Source organism: Sapajus apella, unplaced genomic scaffold, assembly GCF_009761245.1.
Source record: "Sapajus apella isolate SASKATOON/1434 unplaced genomic scaffold, GSC_monkey_1.0 scaffold33, whole genome shotgun sequence".
Classification (NCBI taxonomy): Eukaryota; Metazoa; Chordata; class Mammalia; order Primates; family Cebidae; genus Sapajus; species Sapajus apella.
The window spans coordinates 11,146,766-11,169,417 of NW_022436973.1; the positions used below are offsets into that span (position 1 = coordinate 11,146,766).

Consider the following 22,652-nt stretch of genomic DNA (forward strand, 5'->3'; position numbering starts at 1 on the left):
ACAACTCTTGCTGTGGTTCGTGCTGCTGCTCTTGCTGCTATACTCGTGCAGTTAGGGTTGGTACTGTTACTACGACAATTGTTACTTATTTTCGCAATGCTGCTGATACTACCACTACGTCCTCACTTCAGCTGCTGTTATTACTGCTGGTTACTCACGACTCTCAGCACTGCTTTTGCCTCCGCCCGGGCCCAAGGCCTCAGATGCTCATGCACACCTGTTTGGAGGAGGCCAGGCTGATGGGCCAAGCCCAGGCTGCAGGACAAGGAGAGGTGACTTCCTTGCTCCTATGCATCCTGGCACTGCATCCGGAGAGTCTGAGCACTGTGGGTGGTCAGTCAGCTTCATTTCACCCCAAGCTCACCCTGCCCAGTCTTGGAAAGACAGGAGGCTGTTAGGGCAATGTTGGGGCAGCATCCGGCAGCCCCCAGGGAAACTGGGACCTCCGCTACTCACCGGCTTGATGGTAGATGTGGGATCCGGCACGTACACAGGGCAGTGCGGGTTGGCGCTGGGTTCAGTTTTTGAGAATGTATTGTCTCCGGCCCGGAGGAACTTGGACTTCACGCACCCCATCCTGCAACAGACAGAAGGGAGGTGAGCCCCGGTTACCCAGAGCCCCATGCAGGGAAGTTTCTGATGCTGGCGTTCTGTGTCCCCTGCCCCCACGCTGGCTCCCACTGGCTGTCCCACTCTTAACTCCCCTGCCAGCTCCATGCACCCCCATCCTCCCCACATGGAGCCCACTCATCCTTGCCACCTCTGGGCTTCCCCATGTCCATGTGCCACAGCACTGGCCCAGAGCTGACAAGCTGTCATTGTCATGGGTACCAAGGACCAGCATGATGGGACTTTATTCAGAGGATGGCATGAGGTTAATAGAAATGTAACAGGTGGAGCTATTGGGGGGCAGAGTGGGGAGCGGGTGGTGGGCACTGCCAGCTCTCAGGGCAGAAAGCCTCACCGATCCTCGGCTCCTCCACCCCACCAGCACCTCACTGACTGCTTTCCTGCACCCTAGCAACCTCTCAGGTCCTCAACGGCAAAATGGGGACAATAATAAAATCTACGGTGGAGAAATACTCCAGCGCAGTGTCAGGCTCAGAGTAAACAGTACAGAAAAACTATAGTATCGTCAGATGATAAATTGCCATTTTTATATTAAATGATAAGACGAGGTCACATAACATGGCTCAAACAATCTAGTTTAATAATAGTCAAGGCACTGTATTCCTGGTATCATTTTATAAATGGCTTATAACTCCCTCCCTCCCTCCCTCTCTTCCTGCCTTCCTTTTCTCCTTCCCCCTCCTCCCCTTCTTCCTGTTCCTCCCCTCTCCTCCTCATTCCTCCTCCTCCTCTTCTTCTTCTTCCTCCTCCTCCTCCTCCGCCTTTCTCTCTGTCTCTCTCTGATTTATGTGATCATTCAGTCACCCATTTATACAGCCAACATTTACTGGGCATTTTCTAAACTGTGAACAAGAGAAGCAAGCTCATGCCCTCAGGAACTCAACTGCAGCTGAATGGGAGACACGGACAATAAACAGGTCAACGAACAAATAGCAGGACAAACTGAGTTAGTGAAAAGTGTGAGGACAATCGGAGAGGGTGCTATGGGGAACGACAGGTCTGGCCTCTTAGGCAGGGTGTTTGGGGAAGGCCTCTCGGAGGAGGGGATATTGAACCTCGGGTCTAAATGACACAAAGGAGCCAATCAGGGGACACTCTGAGGGGAGAGTGTTCCAGGCAGAGAGAACAGCAAACGCAAAGGCACATGCTTGGAGAGAACGTGGAGGCGCTGAAACAGGAGAGTGGCCGAAGCTCATGGGCACGGGGAGGGTGGTTGTGATGAGGTCACCACGTCTTGTAGGGCCAGTGAGGCCTTTGGATTTTATTCTAAGGATGACGGAAAGTTTCTGGCAGGAGAATGATGGGATTCAATTTGCACTTTAAATAATCCCACCGGCGGCTGAGTGAGGTGTGGACAGTAGGGAACAGGGGAGGGGACCCTGTGAGGAATCTGCTGCAATTGTTCAAGGATGAGGTGAGGGTGGCCTGGCCCAGGGGGTGGCCAGAGAGGAAGTAAGCATTGGACAGGTCTGGGGGACGTTTTGGAGGTAGAGCTTGCAGACTTTCCTGCTGTATTCAATTAATTAAAAGATGCTTTTAAAAAAATACGTTTACTCTGAGTAGACTCAAAATGTAATTGTAAAAGTGGAAGAAATGTTTCTTTTCTCAAAATGTGCACACACATTTGCTGGGAAGGCAGGCTGCGACAGCCACATAAGGAAGTGCGTGCTTTTCTCGTCTCTGCACAAGTGCCGTTGTCTCCTGAAGCAGTTAGAACTGTTACACTTATCTTGTTAAAATAAACATGTGTTTGTGATTCAAGGAAAAAAAAACCCAAATTCCTAGGCTTTGGTGAGTTGCTTTTAAAAACGAAGACAGATTCCTTTTATTTACAAGGATTTGCCTGTCCTGGTGGGAACTGGGAAAGATTTACTACCTCAAGACTTGAGCAGTTTTCGTTTTGTGTTTTGGAAATAAAGGAACACAGTCAGACTCTTGGTGTGCTGGGTCGTTCATCTGAAAAATTATCCCAATTAATCACCGATTTATAATGTACTCGCACGCACTTAAAACTGAAACCAGCATCTCTCTTTAATTTGCAATCAATGTGTATTACAGTTCTGGGAAATTAAACAGGCGTCTTGTGCGGCATGTATAACACACAATTGTATCACATTTCCTATGTTTTGGTCAGCATAAAGATGTTCTGAGAAGAGCAGTGCTGTGTGAGGTAGGGCAGCTCACTCCACCTCTCTGGGCACCCACTGATCTGCAGCCGGGAGTGTTTTGATTCTCAATCCACACACTAAGCAACTCATGTGCATCACTTACATTATCAATGTACACATTCAAGATGGCCACAGGGTCCTGGGGAGGGGTCTCGGAAGACCGTGTTCATTCACAGGCCAAGGCCGTCTCTGAGAAAGGATGGCGAGGGTTCTACCTCACAGGGTGGTGGTGAGCACTGAGTGAGTGAATGAGTGTGCAAGGCCCAGCATGCAGTAAGTGCTGCAGCCACGTTAACCACAAGCAGGTGTGGCACTGCACGGGGCATGAAGCAAGCCCAGTTTGCAATTCCTTTGGCCCACAAGCCTAGAGGTACTGCAATACTGGAGAGGCTCGCTCTTTTCAAAATAGGGAATTCCCATGAGTTCCATTTTTGCACAATAAAGCGTGATTTGCTTTCTCAGAGACAGTCTCGCTCTGTCACCCAGGCTGGAGTGCAGTGGTGCGATCATGGTTGACTGCAGTCTTGACCTCCCAGGCTCAAGTGATCCTCCCACCTCAGCCTTCTGAGTAGTTGGGATTACGGGCACAGACTACTATGCCTGGCTCATCTTTTGTTTGTTTGTTTGTTATTTATTTTTGAGACAGGGAGTCTTTCTCTGTCGCCAGGCTGGAGTGCAGTGGTGCGGTCTCAGCTCATCACAACCTCTGCCTCCTGGATTCAAGCGATTCTCCTGCCTCAGCCTCCCGAGTAGCTGGGATTACAGGTGCCCACCATTATGCCCAGCTAATTTTTGTATTTTTAGTAGAGACAGGGTTTTTACCATGTTGGCCAGGCTGGTCTAGTTCTCCTGACCTTGTGATCTGCCTGCTTCACCTCCCAAAGTGCTGGGATTACAGGCTTGAGCCACTGTGCCCGGCCTAATTTTTTTTAAATTTATTTTCTGTAGAGACAGGGGTCGGAGAAGGGGGCAGGGCTCACAATGTTGCTCAGGCTGGCCTCAAACTCCTGGCCCCAAGTGATCCTACTACTTGGCCTCCTAAAGTGCTAGGATTACAGCTATGAGGCTCCATGCCCAGCTGAAAGTGTGATTTTTCTAAAAGTGATACACTGGCAGGAGTTAAATTTGTGTAAAATGTGATTATTCCCCCTAAATCAGAGAACCACGTCTACTGCCTGGTATAAACTGGGCATTTGGAATGCCCGTTTTCATGGTCACTAGGCCCAGAAATGTCATGTGGGCCACAAATATAAGTTAAAGTTTTCTACAACCAGGTTTTTTAAAATTAAAATTTTATTTTCTACTTTCTTAAAAAAATTTCATTTTTATTTTTATTTTCCTTTTAAATTTATTTTTGTTATTATTATTATTATTATTATTTTTGACATGGAGTTTTGCTCTTGTTGCCCAGGCTGGAGTGCAATGGTGCGATCTTGGCTCACCACAACCTCCATCTCCCAGGTTCAAGCGAGTGTCCTGCCTCAGCCTCCCAAGTAGCTGGGATTACAGGCATGCGCCACCACGCCCGGCTAATTTTTGTATTTTTACTAGAGATGGGGTTTCACCATGTTAGTCAGGCTGGTCTCGAACTCCTGACTTCAGATGATCTGCCCACCTTGGCTTCCCAAAGTGCTGGGATTACAGGTGTGAGCCACCACGCCTGGCTATTTTTTATTTAAAAAAAATTTTTTACAGTCAGGTTTTTAAAAGTAAAAAACAAGTGAATTAATTTTAAGATGTATTTATGTTACCCAATATATCAAAATTATTAACATATAATAAAAATAAAAATTATTGGCCGGGCACAGTGGCTCACGCCTATAATCCCAGCACTTTGGGAGGCCAAGGTCGGCAGATTGCCTGAAGTCAGGAGTTTGAGACCAGCCTGGCCAACATGGTGAAACCCCACCTCTACTAAAAATACAAAAATTAGCTGGGCATGGTGGCGTGCACTTGTAATCCCAGCTACTCTGGGGGCTGAGGCAGAAGAATCGCTTAAACCCAGGAGGCAGAGGTTGCTGCGAGTTGAGATCGCGCCACTGTACTCCAGCCTGGGTGACAAGAGCAAAACTCTGTCTCGGAAAAAACAAAACAAAAACATTATTAATGAGATACTTTACATTTTTTTTGCACTAAGCCTTCACATCTCAGCGTGCGTTTTACTTGTAGAGCACATCTCAGCTATGACTCCATCGGTGCTCAACAGCTGTCTGTGGCTCAGAGCTGCCGCATCCAAACATGCAGAGACAGAACGTTTCCATCACTGCAGTACTGGAAAGTCTGGTGCTCATGCCTGCGTTCCTTGGTGCTTAAGCCTGGTGCCTCCTGGCACACAGTAGGAGCGTCATGCACAGTGAGTGAATGACTGCATGCCTGGGGTGCCATGCTTTATGCAGCAGGAAGTAAAGCATCTGTCAGTACCATAAGACAGAGTATTAAAAAAAAAAAAAAAAACAGAAAGTAAAAGCATCAGGACATGGTTCCTGCTCTATGACCCAGTGAGAAGGGTGATTGGACACCGAATTACATTCCGAAGCCACATACGAAGACACTATTAGGAGACACAGAAAGTAGAATGGTGGCTGCCAGGGGCTGGGGGAAGGGAGATGAGGAGTGAGTGTTCAATGAGTATAGAGTTTCAGATGAAATGAGTTATGGAGGCAGACGGTGGTGATGGTCACACAGCATTATGAACATATTGAATTCCACTGAAGTGTACATTTACAAATAATGGGGATGGTAAATTTGTTATGTGTATTTTGCCACAGTTTTAAGAATGAAAGAAAAAGAAGCTACTAGGGAGTGGTAAAGATAGTAGGGACCATGCAAAGATTGCCTAAATACTTACTGGGTGAAAAACACAAACTGAAAATGTGTACAACATGGAACCACTCTTGTAAAATGAGTTTATGTGGCTATGTGTATGTTAGTATGTTTGTATAAATAACAACCTCTTTATAATAATAATTGAGCAGCAAGATAATGAGTTGGGTTTTGAAGAAGAGGGAGGATCTGAATGGATAAAGATAAGATTCGGGGAAAGTCAAGAATATTCCAAAGAAGAACTGACTTCCAAAAGGGTTTGAGGGAGCTTATAATGTTAAACCATACACAGAGCACTGCAAGACTCAAAAAGGGTTACTCTACACCATATAGAAGGGAAAGACTATTGAACCAGAAGCCCAAGGTCAGGCTGCTACTGCCATTGAGTACTAGATTTATCTCTGAGCTTCCTAGTAGCCAAGATAAGAATGGAAACTTGTACAATGTCACCATAAGATCCCAGGAAGCACAGCAATTTGTCTGTTGACAGAAACAAATACTTTTTGAGTGCTAAATTCAAAAGAGGATTTGTATTGTGGATCCTCATAAAAAGGTCACTGGGGCCGGGAGGGGTGGCTCATGCCTGTAATCCCAGCACTTTAGGAGGCCTAGGCAGGTGGATCAGTTGAGGTCAGGAGTTTGAGACCAGCCTGGCCAATATGGTAAAACCCTGACTCTACCAAAAACATAAGAAATTAGCCAGGTATGGTGGCACACGCCTGCAATCCCAGCTACTTGGCAGGCTGAGGCAGGAGAATCTTGGTTCACTGCAACCTCTGCCTCCCAGGTTGCTACTGCACTGCAGCCTGTGCGACGGAGTGAGACTGTCACAGAAAAAAGAAAAAAAAGGTCACTGGAAGGCTCAATGGACAATTCCCCCCACTGTGATTTGTCAGCAGAATCTATAGTGCGTTGGCACGTGGTTCCCAAACAGAAGGCACCGATATTATTCGGGTGGGTTTGGGAGCAGGGGATGGGGTGAAGGTGGGGAGAGAATGATGGGAGAGGTTTATTCAGCCCAGGGCCTCTCTGCAGAGGGCCTTATGACAAAGTGGCTTGAGTGAGTTTAGAAATGCAATACAGTGCTCAGAGTGTGGCTAGCGTGAGAACCAGCAGGCTTAACCTCACACGGAAGCTGTAAGAAATGCAGAATCTCAGGCCCCACGTCCCAAATCAGAATGCGCATTTTAACAAGGTTCCCAGGTGATTCTTGTGAACATTGTAGCCCAGAAGGCTAGAGAACCTCTTTTGCTCTTGCCTCCTCAGATCTGTCCCTCTTCAGATAATAGCACCTGGATTTTCCTTTGGGGAACCAGCCTTCTCCCACTTAGTGCATGAGGTTTTGTAGGGCCCATCCCACCCTTGCCTTCAGGGATTGGCAACTTGACACAGGCCTGGCCAATCAGATAATCCGTATCCCCTGGCCCCCTGGCTACAGAGACTGGTTCAGCTATAGGCATATATGTCCTCCTCACTGAGGCAGTCTGCCCTGGTATTTTGCTAGAAAAATTAGGGGAAAAGCACTCTTTTTCTATAAGGGTTGACGGGATGTAAGAACCTGGAGTTCTTGGAAGCCATCTCAACATCATCAAGGTAAAAGCTGCTTTAGAGGGAAGCCACCAGAGAGGACAACAGAGCTGAGGAATGGAGATAAAGTAATTTCTGAAGATAAATTGAGCACCTGGATCCAGCTATGCCTGAAGCCCATACACCTCAGGATTTTTCCAGTGCATGAGCAAATAAATTCTCAATTTTGCCTAAGTCAATATGAGTTGGGTTTCTGCCATTTGAACTCAAAAAGTCTTCACTGATTCTTGCATATTCTTGGGTTACACTCTGGATTGAATGAACCAGTATCTGGGAGTGAGGACGTGGAATCTGTATTTCTAACAATTCTACAGAAAATTCATATATACACTAAAATTTGAGATCCACCAATGTAGCAGAACTTGAGAGTCAGAATACTTGAGTTTGGATCACAGTTCTGCCACTGACTGGGTATGTGACCTTGAGGAAGTCATTTGCCGTTTTTGAGAATTGTTTTTGTTTTTCCTGCTAAATAGGAGGCCTTGCTTCTCAGGCTTGGCCTGAGGTCCTATGTGACTAGGGATGTGAAGGACTTTGTAAAACTTCTGCATACGCATTTCTCATCTAATGTACTTCAGAAGCAGGCTCTGAGAGCAGAAGTAGTTTGCCTGGTCACACACCCACTCAGAACCGCTGATCCCTGGTAAAGACACTTCCTCAGGCCACTGCCAATGCTGGGAACCTGAAACCTGCTCCTCAACCTCCTTACCCTCTGCCGAGGGAAACGAGAGAAGTCAGCTTGCTTGTGCCTGGCTGCTTCCCACAGTCACCATGCTGGCTGTGGAGGCCCCAGAGACTCAGCCTGTGCTCTCAGGGTCAAGCTCAAGGAGGAGAGGCCGGGGCCTGCCTGAGCATCCATGCGGTGGGCTGCAGATGGTTTTCTGGGAGCTTCTATGCTTACACATAAGCCTGCAAGGACTGGGGGTGTGAAGCCCTGGACTGTGGTCCCATCTCTGCCATAAGCTCATTATGTGGCCCCAGGCAAGTCTCAACTTGTCTCTGAGCCTCAGTTTCTCCAAATGTGAAATGAGATGTCGGGTGAGAAGTTCTCTGGAAGGGAAGGTGCAGTTCTTTCCTGCATAGAATCCACTCAGCCTTCTAACAACAGTTCTCCAATTTTCCTTTGAAATTACTCCTCCGCCGGTCTCAGTTTGTAGATTGGGATAGAATTGACTCCAACCCCTGGCTGTAGAGGTAAGTCTGTGACCAAGTCTAGCCAATGAGAGTTGCAGTAATGGAAGCAAGAGATGGGTGGCTGGGTGCAGTGGCTCATGCCTGTAATCTCAGCACTTTGGGAGGTGGACGCAGGTGGGTCACCTGAAGTCAGGAGTTTGAGACCAGCCTGGCCAACATGGGGAAACCCCGTCTCTATTAAATATACAAAAAATTAGCCAGGCATGGTGGCGGCTGTCTGAAACCTCAGCTACTTGGGAGGCTGAGGCAGGAGAATTGCTTAGACCTGGAAGGTGGAGGTTGCAGTGAGCTGAGATTGCACCATTGCATTCCAGCCTGGACAACAGAGTGAGACTGTGTCTCAAAAAAAAAAAAAAAAAAGAGAAGCAGCAGCAGAGATGGTCATGTGATTTGATTCTGGCCAATAAGAGCCAGCTCTTGCTTTCTGGCTGGAAAAAAAAGACCTGCAGCAGCAAGACAAAGCCAAGAAATAGGGAAATACAGACTCCCAGCCTTGGGTTAAGCCTTACGTGAGGCTGGTATCTCAGGGATTTTCCAGTAACCTCCTTCTTCCGCTTTAGCCGGTTTTGAGTTGGATTTCTTCTCCCTTAAACATCACAGAGTCTTGCCACGTGCAGAGGGAATTCTTATAAGGGATTGTGATTCACACTCAAGTGTAAATGGCTAACGGCAAAGACCTCCCTGATACCAGGTTTTGCTAGAAGAGAAGTTAAGATGGTACTAGATCCATTAGTGTAGGTGAGGATGGAAGGAATACGGACCTCATTAAGCTGATGGCACCGAAGCCATGCCTTAAAAGAGCCTGGTTATAGTGGCTGGGTGCAGGGGCTCATGCCTGTAATCCCAGCACTTTGGGAGGCTAATGTGGGAGGATTTCTTTGAGCCCAGGAGTTCGAGGCCAGTCCTGACAACATAGCGAGACCCTGTCTCTACCAAAAAAATATTATCCAGGCATGGTGGCAGTGCCTGTAGCCCCAGCTACTTGGGAGACTGAAGTGGGAGGGTCATTTGAGCCTGGGAGGTTGGGGCTGCAGTGAACTGTAGTCATGCCATTGCACTCCAGCCTGGGCTACAAAGCCAGACTGCCTCAAAAAAAGGAGCTCCTGGAATCTAACAGGCCCTCCATACACATGTGTGGAATAGAATTATTACATTCTACTCTCTATGGGCCTCATCATACTTGGCTAAAGTCAACAGACCAAAATTATGAAGCCCTTTTTCAGAGAGGGAAATGGAAACCCACGGAGGAGTGGGTCCCCCAGCTAGTCAGTGGCAGGTCGAACGAGCACCCAGCTCTCCTGCCTCTCATCATCCACTGAGGTCAGCCCCAGAGGCTGTGGGCGATGAAGAGGAAGGGGAGAATGAGGAACCCAAACAGAACTGTCAAGAAGGAAGACCGCTGGGGTTTAAGGTTGTTCAGTTACGGGAACTTTCCCTTCTCAGAACAGCTTAGCCATGGGGGTGGGGAAAAAGTCTTTCTCCAACAGAAACCAATTCCTAAGCAGTCTCTTGGGGGCGCAGAGCCCAGCAGCTCCCTCTCCTTGGGTTCCCTGGCTGTCTTCTGAATGAACTGTCCTTACCCTGAGTGACTCTTGTCCCTAACAGACATTTAGGGGTCACTCCTGACTTCTTACCTCTTCCCTTTTCTGAGCGTCAGCTTCTTTTGCATAGAGCTCAAAACTTTGATTTTGCAAACAGGAAGAAACTTGGGAGATCAATGTCTTCGCTGGACAGGTGGAGTAACAGCCCCAAGAGGCTGTGTGGGCCCTGGCTCACACGATGGCCAGCAACAGAGCAACACGCTGAAGGAGAACTTGGGGCCTTTGGTCATTTGCCTGGCTCAGCCATAGGGATGGCTCTCAGATGCATGTGTTCTACTACATATTGAACTCATAGCATGTTCAAGGTTACTCTTGGGTCACTTGGTCAATTTCAGAATTCCAGAGCAACTGTGAACCTCCTTGGAATGGTTTTATCTCTAAGGCAGGCAGGAGGCAGGGCAGTTTGGAAAATATAGGATGAGATTTGAAGTCAGATAGACCTGGGTTTGAATCCTCATTCTGCCTCTTACAAATAAGTGAGCCTTTTTGTTTGTTTGAGATGGAGTCTTGTACTCTGTTGCTCAGGCTGGAGTGCAGTGGTGTGATCTCAGCTCACTGCAACCTCTGCCTCCCAGGTTCAAGTGACCGTCCTGCCTCAGCCTCCCGAGTAGCTGGCACTAAAGGTGTTGCCACCATGCCCGGCTAATTTTTGTATTTTTAGTAGAGATGGGGTGTCACCGTGTTAGCCAGGATGGTCTCGATCTCCTGACCTCGTAATCTGCACACCTCGGCCTGCCAAAGTGCTGGGATTACAGGCGTGAGCCTTTTAAAATGTAAGTCAGGTTGCATTCCTCCACTGCTCAAAACCCCCCAGGGTTTCCACCTCACTTGGAGTAAAAGCCTAAATCCCCTCCATGGTGGGAAGACCTCCATGATCTGACCCCCTCCTCAGCCTCTCAGATCTGTCTCCTTCCAACCCTCCCTTAACCATTCCACTCCAGCCACACCACCCTCCTTGCTCTTCTTCAACTCACCAACTGTGCTTCCCCCTCTGGGCCATTGCGTGTTCTGTTTCGGGAATATTCTTCACCCAGAAAACCTCCATCACTTCCTTCAATCTCTCTAATGATTGGACCTTCTCAGAGCAAGACCTACTACATATTAAACTCATATCATGTCTAGCCTGGGAACAGGCTAGACAGTGATGAGAGTTGGAGACAGAGGATCCTGTCTTCACCAGGATGATGATGGGCGCCTGTAATTCCAGCTACTCAGGAGGCTGAGGCAGGAGAATTGCTTGAACCCAGGAGGCGGAGTTTGAACCACTGCACTCCCGCCTGGGCGACAGAGTGAGACCCTGTCTCAAAACAAACAAGCAAGCAAACAAACAGAAAACCCAATAGCTATAAATGTTTAAACTGAGAGGGGCGATGTGCGTTTTGCTGGCTTCTGCTGGGAGAGGAGGAGTCTTTCCTTGGCTGCCGCTGAGTGGAAGTTCCCCCTGCAGACAGAACACAGTGGCCAGTTCACCATCAGGGCAACTTTTCACTCTAACCTGCTGCGATACTGAGGGATCAGCTGCCCTCAAACCTGTCCTCCACAAATGGAATCCTCAAAGCCACAGTAAAACATGCTCTGGTCCTTTTACATTTTTTTTTTTTTTTTTTTTATAACTGACAAAGCTCCAGGTCTCAGTTTCTTTTATTTTTTGAAGAGTATGTATTTTATTTTTAAAATGATCTTTTGTCACCTAATAAAACGTTAGTACATCCTTCTTTTTAAAAATTAAACCATTACAGTCCAGGCATGGTGGCTCACATCTGCAATACCAGCACTTTGGGAGGTCAAGGCAGGAGGATCATTTGAGCCCAGGAATTTAAGACCAGCCTGGGCAACATGGCGAGATCCTATCCCCACAAGATTTTTTTTTTAATTAGCTGGGTGTGGTGGCACATGCCTGTCGTCCCAGCTGCTGGCCTCTGCCTCTGCATTTACACACATGTATGTTGAAGCAGAGGCTGTCAGTGTCCTGCCTCTACCACTCTGCCCTTTACCATTTCCAACATTCTGGCTGGACTTTCAACTGCTGGCCCCTCCATCTCTTTGCCTGAGAGATTTCTCTGTGGCTACTGGTGCCTGCTCTGCCTGTGAGCTCGGCAAGTCAAAAGTGCTAGAGAGTTATCACATCTCCAGGAGTAGTTTTCAACCAAAGACAGGAGTGGGTAGACTAATACGCCAGTTCCCTCACCCCTGCAGCATGTTCTACCCTGGCTCCCAGAGCTCCTCAGTGGGATTGAGTTCCCGGTGCCAGCAGTGGTAACTGGACTGAGAAGACACGTTTACTGTCTGCCTTCTGTTCCCTGCCTCACTTCCTTACTCCCCTAGAAGGGTCTCTGGAATCAGCTCTCAAACAAACTGTTTGCTTTTGAAGCCTTGCCTAGGTTTGCTTCTGGAGAAACTCAAGCTAAGACATATATGCCATGATGAACTATGGAATGTGTATGTGTGTGTGTTGACATAAAAGGAACTGTGTGGCAGGAATCATGAGGTAGTATCCTTCTCAGTTCCATTTTTTGGATGTGGAAACTGAGGCTCAGAGAGGGAAGGGATTTGCCCACTGCATCACAACCTGTCTTTGGCAGCACTGGCGCTCAGACTCGGTGTCGTCTACTGTGCTCTGTCTACTGTTCTTCATTTCTCTGGTAGAGATGAAGCTGGGACTGCTGTTCTCTTGGCTGCACTTATAACTCCTGGGCCAAAGGATTTCAGGGTGATGCCTGGAACTCAGGCAGGCAGCTCGAGGGGAGAGTCAGGAGTGGATGTCCCAGTGCAGTGGCATCCAGAGGATGCAGCATGCAGGACCACAGCCACAGGCTGAGACCAGGCACATTTTACACTCAGCAGGGGCTGCTTCTGCCTCATTACCCATGCCTCTGAAAGTACCTCCAAATTCCCAGTCCTGCAGGGGAGGAAACTGGAGAAATGGGATGGGGACCCACGTGTGCTGGGGGCTTGCTTAGAAAGGCAGAAGCTGATTGCTTGATGACTTGTGGTATATAAAAAGAAAACTAAACTGAAAAAATAAAGATTTAAGAAAGGAAGATAGCAGCTAGGAGACTGTGTCACTAATGTGCTGTGTGACCTTGGAAAGGTCACCCTCTCTAGGCTTCACATTGCTTTTCTTTTCTTTTTCTTTCATGCTTTCTTTTCTGTTCACTTTAAAATCATGTTAATTTTATAAAGTTATGTGAATTTCACCTCAATTAAAATATTTCTACAAATTTCAAACTATATAAAAGATTGCTATGCTAGAAAGGTTAAACAAATTATAATACATGCAAACAGTGGAATATTATACAGCCACTAAAAATTTAAGGACATTCTAATAACCTGGAAAATGCTACAATGTAATACTAAGCAAATAAGTAGGATAAAAATAATCTATGTGCAGTATTATATGAATTACGTTAATTTAAAAGTGCATAGAAAAGACTACATAAAGATATATGAAAATATTGGTTATTGTTCCCTCAAAAGATTCATGCTTCCATTTTTTTGAACACCTACTAAGTGCCAGGGACAATGAATAAGGCAAATGAAGCTCCTTACAGCAGAGAACATGAGCCTGGAAGAAGGGCCACTAGTTTAGAGATAGCTGGGAGGTCAGCAGAACAACATTCTTCTCTATTCTCTGCCCCAGAGTCCTGGGCGACCCTTTCAGGCTTCAGTACTTCTCTCACACAAAGGGGAGGGTGACAGGTGCCCACCCTGGGGAGCCAGCCAGCCTTTTGATGTTTTCCTCAAACATTTGTACATAGGCCGAAGGCTGCACATCCAGGATACTCCCGGCAACATTGCTTGCTGTAGTGCACGCCTAGAAACAACCTGAGTATTCATCCAGAGGAATGAGAATTAATGTAGAGTGGTCACCTGCTGGGATACTCCACAGCAGCTGGAAGGAATGAATTAGGCCTCTATTTTCTATTTCTCATCCTGGATAGATTTTGACAACTTAATGATAAGAAGGGAGAAATATGCTCCTCTGCTATCCTCTTAGAATTGCAGAAAGCTCTCACAGTTAGACAGCATTTTTTTTTTTTTTTTTTTTTTTTGAGATGGAGTTTTGCTCTTCTTGCTCAGGCTGGTGCTCAGGCTGGAGTGCAATGGCGCAATCTTGGCTCACTGCAACCTCTGCTTCCCAGGTCTAAGCGATTCTACTGCCTCAGCCTCCCAAGTAGCTGGGATTATAGGCATGAGCAACTGCAAAGATAGAATTTTTAAAGTACACAAAACAGTCCTATGTGTTGTTTATATGTATACATACACATACCCACACAATTCTTTTTTTTTTTTTTTTAAACAGAGTCTCACTCTGTCACCCAGCTGGAGTGCAATGGTGTGATCTCGGCTCACTGCAACCTTTGCCTCCCAGGTTCAAGCGATTCTCTTGCCTCAGCCTCCTGAGTGGCTGGGATTACAGGTGTGTGCCACCATGCCCAGCTAATTTTTGTATTTTTAGTAGAGGCAGGCTTTCATCGTGTTGCCCAGGTTGGTCTTGAACTCCTGACCTCGTGATCCACCGGCCTCAGCCTCCCAAAGTGCTGGGATTACAGGCATGAGCCACCGTGCTTGGCCTACACAATACACTTTTAAAGGCACAACCTGGAAGGACTGTAACTCATGACAGCGTTACCCCTAGGGAGGGAGAGAAACAGGACTGAGAGCCATACGAGATGGGGAGATTTCAATTTTTTCTGTTACTTTTAATAAATTAATTTTTTTTTTTTTGAGACAGGGTCTCCCTCTGTTGCCAGGCTGGAGTGCAGTGGCAGAATCTCGGCTCCCTGCAACCTCCAACTCCCTAGTTCAAGTGATAGCAATTCTCCTGCCTCAGCCTCCCGAGTAGCTGGGACTACAGGCACATGCCACCACGCCCAGCTAATTTTGGTATTTTTAGTAGAGATGGGGTTTCACCATGTTGGCCAGGATGGTCTCGATCTCCTGACCACGTGATCTGCCTGCCTCAGCCTCCCAAAGTGCTGGGATTACAGGCATGAGCCACCATGCCTGGCCAGTAAATTAATTTTTTAAAATCGGAAGCAAAGACAACACAATGCTATTATTTGTTAATTCTGGATGGTGGATTCCTGGGATATTTAATATATTATTATCTTCACTTTTCTGTATTTTAACCTGTCAAAATACCCTTTTTGACAGGACTATAAAGAGAAAACCACAAATAAGGTAACTGATATGTATGGAGGCCTTTCTCTGTGCTGGGCATAGGCTACACCAGTGGTCCCTGGATCATCAGCATCGCCGGGGGAAGCAGGTTCTCTGTGTCCTGCACAGAGCTACTGAATCAGAAGCTCTAGGATTCAGCCCAGCAATCTGTGTTTTCACAAGCAGTCGGGGTGATGCTGATGTAGGCTAAAGTCTGAAAACGCTGGGCCATGTGTCTAGCTTGGGCAATGTTAACATACATTAAGCATGTGTACTGTCAGACAGCAATCTCAGTGCTTTCCTTCAGTACCTTTTATTTTTTTAAATAATCTCTCTCTGTTGCCCAGGGTGGAGTGCAATGGTGCAATCTTGGCTCACTGCAACCTCTGCCTCCCAGGTTCAAGCAATTCTCCTGCCTCAGCTTCCCGAGTAGTTGGGATTACAGGTGCCCGCCACCATGCCTGGCTAATTTTTGTACTTTTAGTAGAGGCAGGATTTTACCATGTTGGTCAGGCTGGTCTCAAACTCCTGACCTGAAGAGCTCCATCTGCCCCAGACTCCCAAAAGGCTGGGATTGCAGACATGGGTCACCTGGCCCGGGGTCTTCAGTACCCAATTAATCCTCTAAACAACCCTGTGAAGGAGGTGCTATTACTCTTCCCATCCTGCAGTTGTGAAAACGGAGGCAAAGAAAGGCCAAATCCTCTACCCCAGTCCCGACAGGCAGTTTGCTCCTAGAATCCCCCTCCCCTAACCACCAGCCTAGCTGTCTCTCGCACGCCCCACCTCTCGCATACTCCAGTTTCTTGCAGCCTTGCAAGAAAGACTTCATAGCCCCGTTTTACAGATGAGGAAACGAATTCGGAGGGGAGAATGACTCGTCCAACAAGGAGGAAAGTGACAGCGCACGCATGCAGTGGTCTTTGGCCAGGAGGTTTGGGGGTTTGATCTGGGCCTGCTGTGGGAGGAGGGGCAGAGAGCCGACCAGCTGCAGCCGGCCTGGGTGTGGCTCGCACGTCACGCCTCCGCCCAGCTGCCCCCTTCCCCAAGCTGGCTGCCAACCCTGCGTGACCCGGCCCCCACCGAGAACCGTAAGGGCCTTCCCCTCCCAGGCCCTGTGAAACCCCATTCCTTCCTTCTTGTTTTTTTAATTTTTTAAAAAAAAAAAATATATATATATATGTATTTCCCCGCAGAAGGGGAACCTGGACGACCCAGAGAAGTGGTGGATAAAGTCACTGCACCTGCCCGAGCGTCCCCTCCCCCGGGCATCCAGCAGTCCGCAGCAGTGCCGCCCCTCACCTGGGCACCCTCCACTCGCTGTCGACCCTTCACGCCACAGGCTACCCGCGGCTCCCCCGACGCTCCCGTCTCCCCTTGCTGCCCCCAGCCGCACCCACCTCCAGCCCTGCTCGGGACCCTAGGCTCCCTCCGCCGCCTGGGACCCCTCGAGGGCCGGGTGTCCCCGGTCCTCTGTGCGAGGCACTCACCTGGGCGCCCGCTCCCCGTCTCGCGGGCAGCCCGGATCCTCGCAGCTCGAGCGCCCCCCCAGCTCGGCAGCCCCCGGGGTTCCTGGGTGTCAGTGCCCGGAAACTGACTTTCTAGAACTAGAGGTGGGGGCGGCGCTCCGAGGGGCTTTGGTGCCGCCGGCTTTTCTCGCTCTGCACCGTCTGGGTTCCCTCCCACTCGCCTCTAAGCCTCTGATGTGCTCCCGGGCTAGGACCGGGGACGCGGTGGCGCCCGCAGGCCATCTAGGCGCCTTGGCCGCGCCCTGAGCTATGCTAACCCCGCCCCGAGTGTCCTAACGCCGCCCCGAAGACTCAGACGCCAACCCGGGATCCTAACCCTCTCCTCGAGGGTCATAACCTCCGCCTCCTGCAAGCAGGAACCCAAACCTGCCACCAAGGAAAAATTAAATTAAATCAAATTAAATTAACACCAACCATCGGAGGCTTCTAACGCGTCCACCAAGGATGCTAACCCCGACCCCCCGCTCCACTCTCCCTAACACCTCCCGCAAGGCAGGTAATCCCACTGCCCAGCGTCCTACCTCGGTCTCCAATGGATCCCAAATCCCGCCCCCAGGGATTCGAATCCTCCTGTCTAAAAACCCCAACACCTGCTAGCATGCTCCCAAGATCCTAACCCCGCTCGCCAAAGGATTTTTAACTTGCCTCCAAAGATTCTAATCCGCCCAGCGGAAGGATTCGAACTCTCTCTTCAATGGATTCTAACCATGCCTTAAAGATTGAGAACACTAACTCCAGGGCTCCTGCTCCTGCGCGATCCCAACCTCCCTCCGCCTGAGATTTTGAATCCCCAGAGGTCTATCCTGCCGATCCAAAGATTCCAACCCTGCCGTCCAGATCCTACCAAAGGATTCCTGCCACAGTCTTCAAAAATTCCAACCCCACCCTGGAAAGGTCTTACCCTACCCCGGAAATAATAATGATCCCTTTCTCCCACCCCCCAACCCCTCCCTTCTGGCCCGGCCCTCCCCAACGCCGCTGCTCGAGCCTTCCAGGCCCGTCTGTGGTCAGCGGTTTCCCTTCCTCAGGCCTGCTCCATTCAGACTCCATGCAAAGTTCCTTTCTTGAAGGAACCACCCTGGCCATGCAAAGTTCCTCGACCGAAGGAACCACCCTGGCTTCTGGGCAGCTCAGAGGACTCCCAACCTGGGGGAGGTGGTCGGGGGAAGTGAGGAGTCGGGCTGGAGGGTGACTGGGACCCTAAATGGATGAAATTGTGCCCAGCTCCAAGCAATGGCAGAACGCACCCTCTCCTGGAAAAGATAGGGGCTATCACCCTAAATTCTGTGTAACGCACCTCCAAAACATACAGGAGTCCTACTGCGTCTCTCTATTCCAGTCGCTACCAGCTGACTGGGGCCACCATCATTTCTACATTCGTTCATTCATTCTTTCATTCATAATTCGTTCAGCAATGTTGTGCTGGGGGCTGGGGAATGCAGGGCTTCTTAAACTTGGCACTGTTGACATTTGGGCCACGGGGCCTGTCCTGTGAATGATAGGATGTTTAACAGCATTCCTGGACTCTACCCGCTAGTTGCCTATAGGATCCTCCTCCCTAGTTATGACAACAAAATGTCTCCAGACATTTGTAAACCGTCCCCTGGTGGGGAAGGGGGGAAGAACCATAAATGAGAAAGACAACCGCCTTACTCTTATGTTTTTGGTATACATGCCTGTATGGGTCTCTTCCCCTCCTCTTTAGCCTACAGTGCTCAGTATTTTAAAGGGGTCTCCCATCCAAGTACTAACCAGGCCTGATCCTGCTTAGCTTCTAAGATCAGACAGGATGAGATGTGTTCAGTGTGGTATGGCATAGATAACTTTAAAAAAATAGAGATGGGGTCTTGCTATATTGCCCAGGCTAGTCTTGAACTCCGAGGCTGAAGTGAACCTACCGCCTTGGCCTCCCAAAGTGTGTTGGGATTACAGGTGCAAGCCATTGCACCCAGCCTGTATGTGCTTTCTATAAAAACAGATAATGTTTTGAATGTATGTTTAATGTTATTCATTTTTGTACATTCCCTCCTGCCACCCCATCACTGTTGTTAATATCCAGCCATGTTGCCAAAGGTAGCAGCCAAACGTGTAGTCACTGTTTACATCCTTCACATTTTCTTTATCCATTCTCCTAGTCGCGGACACCTAGATCGCACACAATTTCCCACTACTGTAAATAATGCCACAGTGGACATCCTCAAACACGTCCCTGATGGTCCTACATTAGAATTTTATAAGGACTTGCTTTGCCAAGAACGACAGATGCTTGCAGAATAGCCACCATCCCACTCTCTCTCCCATCATTTCCCCTTATCTTTACCAACCCTTGGTATTATCCACTGGTCTTAATCTGAGTTCACCAGAAGCAGCCCCCGGACATGGATTCAAGTGAAATAGTTTATTTAGGAGATGCAGAAGACACTGGTAGGGGAGGAGGTGGATGAGACAGGGAAGGGAGGAAATCGAGTTAAAATGAGAATCATGAAGCCAGTTACCATTGTGGGTAACTGGAGTGCAATTCTGCAGGGGATCTCTGGAGATATACCCACTTCAGAGTTACTCCACCTGCAGGAGAGGGAGCTGGGGCACTTACACACCAACTCCTGTCGGACACCGGATGAGGGGTACTTCAGGGGTACTGATCCTCCAGCATTTTGGCCTCCACCATTCATGCTTCAGCCACCAGAGGGTCTCCAGGAAGAGAAGTGCAGCTCTTAGTAAAGGCCCAGGGGGCATTAGAGGGTCACATTAGCATCAGCTACATCTCCTTCCAAAAGTTTGCCATTCTGATAGTAAAGAACCGCAGAGAGCTGGAACATGCTCCTGTTCATGGACGGTTCCCAAATGTTTTGCCCTTACATTAATGCTGCAATTAAAATCCTCAAAGCTTCTGTCAACTTGATTGTGGCATCATTTGATGAATAAAATCTACCATCATAAATATTCAGTTTGATGAGTTTTGGCAAATATATGTACTGGTATAACCACAACCTCAATCAAGATATAGAACATTTCTATCACCCCAAAAAGTTCCCTTAAGTCCTATTGCAGTCAGCTCCTCCCACACTTAGGTAGCCTTAGGTAACTACCGACTTGGCCATTATACGTTAGCTTTGTCTTTTCTAGAATTTCTCATAAATGCAATCATACAGTATGTTTCTTTTGTGTTTGTCTTCTTTTGTTTACATGTTGCTTTTGAGATTTTCCATGTTGTTGCATGTTCTAGGAGTTTGTTCATTTTTACTGCTGAGTAGTACTCCATAGTAGATGTACCACGATTTGTTTATCCATTTATTTGTTGAGAGACATTTGGGTTGTTTTCAATTTGAAGCTATATTCACTTACAAGTTTTTGTGTAAGCATTTTTTTTTTAAATGAAGTTTCGCTCTTGTTGCCCAGGCTGGAGTACAATGGCGTGATTTCGGCTCACCACAATCTCCACCTCTGGGGTTCAAGCGATTTTTCTGCCTCGCCTCCCAAGCAGCTTGGACCACAGCCATGTGCCGCCACACCTGGCAAATTTTGCATTTTTAGTAGAGATGGCGTTTCTCCATGTTGATTAGGCTGATCTCGAACTCCCTACCTCAGGTGATCCACCCACCTCGGCCTCCCAAAGTGCTGGGATTATAGGCATGCGCCACTGTGCCCAGCCTGTGTTAGACATATTTTTATTTCTCTTGGGTAATACTTAGGATTGGAATTGCTGAGTTATATAATAAGTGTATGTCTAACTTCGTAATAAATTGCTAAATTGTTTTTTTTTCTTTTCTTTTCTTTTTTTTTTTTTTTTTTTTGAGACAGGGTCTTGCTCTGTCATCCAGGCTGGAGTGCAATGACACAATCTTGACTCATTTTAACTCCTGCCTCCTGAACTCAAGTGATCCTTCCACCTCAGCCTCCTGAGTATCTGGGATTACAGGTACACCACCATGCCCAGCTGCCTTTGTTTTTTATAGAGATACAGTCTTACCATGTTGCACAGGCTGGTCTTGAACTCCTGGGCTCAAATCATTTGTCTACCTCAGCCTCCCGAAGTGCTGGGATTACAGGTGTGAGCCATTGCACCTGGCCTTTAAATTGGTTTTTAAAGTGATGACACCGTTTTGCATTCCCACCGGTAAGTTATGATTTCCAGTTGCTCCACATACTTGCCAACATTTGGCTTTGTCATTCTTTTCAATTAAAAAAAGTTCCCATCTAACTCATATTTGCATCAAATAACATTTATAAAATTACAAATTGTGTTCTAAAACACCTCCTTCCCAGTAGTTGTGGGAGGCAAACATTTCATCTACTCAATTATTCTCTGGTTTGTTGTCATGGAGACTATAGCTGACCATAAAAGTAGCACTAAGGGCTGGCACAGTGGCTCATGCCTGTAATCCCAGCACTTTGGGAGGCCGAGGTGGGCAGAACACCTGAGGTCGGGAGTTTGAGACCAAACCGGCCAACATGGTGAAACCCCGCCTCTACTAAAATTACAAAAATTAGCTGGGCGTGGTAGCAGGTGTCTGTAATCCCAGCTACTCCGGAGGCTGAGGCAGCAGAACTGCTTGAACCTGGGAGGTGGAGGTTGCAATCAGCCAAGATTGTACCACTGCAATCTTGGCCCACTCCAGCCTGGGCAACAAAGCAAAATGCCTTCTCAAAAAAAAAAAAAAAAAGGTGCTAAATGCTCTGTCGTTGGAGTCAGACTAGAGTTCAAACCCTGATACTGCCGTTACCAACTGGGTAATATTGTGCAAAGAAGCGACTTGACTGTCAGCCCTTGGAGTCTCAGTTTCCTCATCTGTCAAGTGGGAATAACACTACCACTTACCTCAATGGGTCATTTTGAGAATAAAATGTCAGTGCTTAGGTATGCTGTATATAGATTGTTAATTTCGTCAGTACAGCCTAATCATTAAGATTTCAAACTGCTGTTTAGGCACTGATTCAAGCATAATTTGGAAATGACCTTTGTTCCACTCTGCCTTGTTCCAAAGAGAAAAGAAAGAGCATATGACTTTAAAAAGGAGATACTGCCCTGTGGGTAGTGGACCCTTTTGAATATGGAATAAAAGGAACTCTGGAATGAGGGTGGACTTTGCTGGTGACTGAAGTCCGGAGAACCCAGTGTGTCCTGGGGCAGGAAGCCAATTCTGGATCACGAGTAACTGGACCCAGATTCTAGGGCTCCTTCCACCTCTAGATGTGTAGCCTTGAGCAAGCCATTCAATGTCAATTGAATGATTCAATTGGTCAACAAACATAATAATAGGCACATACTGGGTGATGAGTCTTGAGTTGAGTGTTAGGGAACACAACAGAAAATGAGGCAGCTGAAATCCCTGGTCTCATGGAGTTTTCCACTTACTGGAGGGCATTCGACAGATGGTTGCACCAATAAGGGCAGGTTAGAATTGGAACAAGCACTATCAGGGGGTGGGGCTCTGCACTGGGGGTTAACAGGGGAAGGTAAGGAAGGCTCCCCAGAGCAGGCAATATCTTTTTTTTTTTTTTTTTTTTTTTTTGAGATAGAGTCTTGCTCTGTCACCCAGGCTGGAAAGCAGTGGCGTGATCTCGGCTCACTGCAACCTCCACCTCCCAGGTTCAAATGATTCTCCTGCCTCAGCCTCCCAAGGAGCTAAGATTACAGGCACGTGCCACCATGCCTGGCTAATTTTTGTATTTTTAGTAGAGACGGGGTTTCATTGTGTTGGCCAGGCTGATCTTGAACTCCTGACTTCAGGGGCTCCACCTGTCTCGGCCTCCCAAAGTGCTGGGATTATAGGCATGAGCCACTGTGCTCAGCCAATAAATTCTTATTGTCTTAAGCCTTTAAACTTTGGGGTAGTTTGTTATACAATGTTGATAACTAATGCAATATGCAAAGACCTCAAGGAAAGTAGGTGCTTTGTGTGTCTGAAGAACCCCATTGTGTCTAGCAGAGGAGGGAGGTCCAAGGTGAGGTCCTT

At 47.8% G+C, this 22,652-nt stretch overlaps 1 pseudogene; it reads right to left on the reverse strand.

Moving 5' to 3' along the window:
* Positions 1-360: 360 nt before the first annotated feature.
* LOC116562603 lies at positions 361-19,526 on the reverse strand (annotated as a pseudogene).
* Between the last annotated feature and the right edge of the window lie 3,126 nt (positions 19,527-22,652).